Source organism: Sinocyclocheilus anshuiensis, unplaced genomic scaffold (genome assembly GCF_001515605.1).
Source record: "Sinocyclocheilus anshuiensis isolate Anshui unplaced genomic scaffold, SAMN03320099.WGS_v1.1 scaffold494, whole genome shotgun sequence".
Taxonomy (NCBI): Eukaryota; Metazoa; Chordata; class Actinopteri; order Cypriniformes; family Cyprinidae; genus Sinocyclocheilus; species Sinocyclocheilus anshuiensis.
This window is the reverse complement of record NW_015544134.1, coordinates 35475-38604: the sequence shown is the minus strand read 5'-3', so window position 1 is coordinate 38604 and position 3130 is coordinate 35475. Positions and strand designations below refer to the sequence as shown.

Here is a 3130-nt window from a genome sequence, read left to right as displayed (position 1 = left end):
CAGTCCTTTAGCTTTAGACATTTTGTCTAATATGTATCGACTGTTTTTTACGCTTCGTGGTGAAACGTTTTTCAGAACTTCTGCTACGACGTCTTCCGAACCCCATCGTCTCCGCGAGTATGATTGTCTTTATGACCGGGATCGGGATGCGGCAACGATAGCGTTAAAACGCTACTCTCACGATCACCTTGTTTAACGATCGTTAAAAACCTGGTTAGGGTACTTGAGTATAGTTTAGCCTTTTCACGTTTATCTAAATCAGTCCTGAGTAAAATATTTCTTATGGCAGTGTCCAGATCATTCTCTACGACCTGCTGAATGTTCTCACGGGGGGTAGTCTGCTGTTCTGCTAGTTGAGGGTCGCTCGGAATCGTTATTACCTGCAGGGGGCGCGGTTCTTCTAGACGATGAACGTTCGGTAGCAGAAGTGGTAGTTGATGAATGCTTAGCACCGGCAGGTGTAGAGTCGGAATCTGTTAATGCGCCACCGTTTTGCACATTGTTTTGTTGTAACAGCTGGTTGTGCTCTTCTAGTATGATCTGTAATATATCGCACAAATTCAAATTTAGGGTCTGGTCCATTTCTATTTGTTGCAAATCACAAGCATTTAGCATAGTGTAATCAGGAAATGGTCCTATCACATCTGGGTGCGAACTTATCATTTGTTGTAATCTATCGCATAGAGTCATATTATCAGGAGCATTTTGAATTTGCAAATCAATTATACTCTGTAGCGTGTCAGAAAAAACTAGATATATGTGAAATCATATATATATATATATATATATATATATATATATATATATATATATATATTATTACTAGTCACTATATAATGTATAACAAAAAATAAAATCTTTGTTTGGAACTCTGATGTTGCTATCACTATCTCCCTGTGATTAAACCGTCCCGGGCGTGTGACAATATGCAGAAAATGATATAAAACACTAATGTATAACAAAAAATAAAATCTTTGTTTTGGAACTCTGATGCTGCTATCACTATCTCCCTGTGATTAAACCGTTCCGGGCGTGTGACGATATGCAGAAAATGATATAAAACACAGTCAATAACAGGGATTTAAAGTTTTGTAAGAGAAAAATAAATAAATAAATAAATAAAATAAAAAAATAAACCGTATTTTATGGTGTCAATCGATAGCATCCGATCTCTGGATTCTGTCATCCAGCACTGCTCTACTGTCGTAGCCAGCTGAGTTAGTGCATGAGCCATGATAGCAGGAGTATTTCACCCGATGTTAAACGATCGTTCATACTTAAAAATGATGAACTAGGGCAATATAATAAAAACTTACCGCTCAATGATGCGTTCGAATCTCCATCATCGGGCCTTATTACTGGAGAAACGATCGCTATTTTAAGACATTTTGCCGGTCTCGCTGCGGTTGTTCGTGTTTACGTGCTGGGGGCTTCTGCAACATCTGAGTTGCATATTTTCCGGCTCTCTTGGATGACGTTTTCCACACTACGGCTCTCTTGGATGACGTTTTCCACACTACGGTTCTCTTGGATGACGTTTTCCACACGACGGCTCTCTTGGATGACGTTTTCCACACTACGGTTCTCTTGGATGACGTTTTCCTCTGGCTGCGACGGACCAAATCCTGGCTTTGTTATAAGCTCCAAAAATTCTAGGATTTTCCCCACTACGGCTCTCTTGGATGACGTTTTCCACACTACGGTTCTCTTGGATGACGTTTTCCACACGACGGCTCTCTTGGATGACGTTTTCCACACTACGGTTCTCTTGGATGACGTTTTCCTCTGGCTGCGACGGACCAAATCCTGGCTTTGTTATAAGCTCCAAAAATTCTAGGAATTAAAATATATCTATATAAAATGTCTCGCTGTGGTTGTTCGTGTTGACGTGCTGGGGGCTTCTGCATCATCTGTGTTGCATCTCTTCCGGCTCTCTTGGATGACGTTTTCCACACGACGGCTCTCTTGGATGACTTTTTCCACACTACGGCTCTCTTGGATGACGTTTTCCACACGATGGATCTCTTGGATGACGTTTCCCTCTGGTTGCGACGGACCAAATCCTGGCTGAGTTATAAGCTCCAAAAATTCTAGGAATTAAAATATATCTATATAAAATAAGATAAATATAATATTGCAGTTTATTAATAGTACATAGATAGAAATAACTCACCTTCTCCGCAGACGTCGACTATTGCAGCTCTTGCTAACAATCACCAATAAAAGTCGGTTAATAATGAATACCTAAATATATAAAAAATAAATAAATTAATTAATTAAAGAAAAAAAAATATATATATATATTAGGAATGTATAGACACATGAATTACCAAAATGATCTATTTCGTTGAATGCAGAATATTCCACACCAAATTGTCTTTGCACATCTGTGAAATTATAAGCCTATTTATCAATTGTAATCAGCTGTACATTTTTTACATTCTTAAAAGCATAAATTAATCTTTAAAATTTGTAATTACTATGACGTTCCTGTGTCATCTTGGATATTGCCGAAAAAGTTGTAGAGCAATTATTTGAAACTGATGGAAGTTTGTTCACAGCTGAATGATTCTTGGAATAGTGCCAAGCAATTTATATACCGCAGAGCTGAAGTATGGGCGAAGATAGCTCTGATATTTTCTGTTATTGAACGCTCAGAAACCTCTCTCATATCCTGAGGCAACATAACGATGACCCTGGGGTCGCTTGCATCTGCTCGGCTTCAGACAGACAAAGAAGTCTTATGCTCGTATATGTGTAAGGCTTCTATAAGCAATTCAATGCTTGAACAGTTGTCTGCTATGTTTTTAAGTATCTTCAACAACCTTGACAATCTCTCGCGATCCTGAGTCCCGCATGTCTGACCAACATCCGGTGGTCACAAACACACAGAGACCTTATGAGTTTAAGTGACCGGAGATTGTGACACATACACGTCCCTTGCCAAGCAGGGCCTATAGGCTGCCTGAGCGCCTGAGTGCGTGTGTGTGTGTGTGTGTGTGTGTGTGAGAGAGAGAGAGAGAATGAGAGAGAGACTGACCCCTGTGTCTTATAGTCTGCCTGTGTCCTATAGTCTGCCTGTGTGTGTGTGTCTGTATGTGTGTGTGTGTGTGTGTGTGTGTGAGAGATA

General features: G+C 39.8%; 1 long non-coding RNA gene across 1 annotated transcript; it reads right to left on the bottom strand.

Moving 5' to 3' along the window:
• Nucleotides 1-1995: 1995 nt before the first annotated feature.
• Nucleotides 1996-2514, bottom strand: LOC107694916 (uncharacterized). The gene is made up of 3 exons (XR_001634938.1): nt 2331-2514; nt 2174-2206; nt 1996-2090 (listed from the first exon to the last, which is right to left on the bottom strand). It is a non-coding gene; the product is annotated as an uncharacterized LOC107694916 (long non-coding RNA).
• Between the last annotated feature and the right edge of the window lie 616 nt (nt 2515-3130).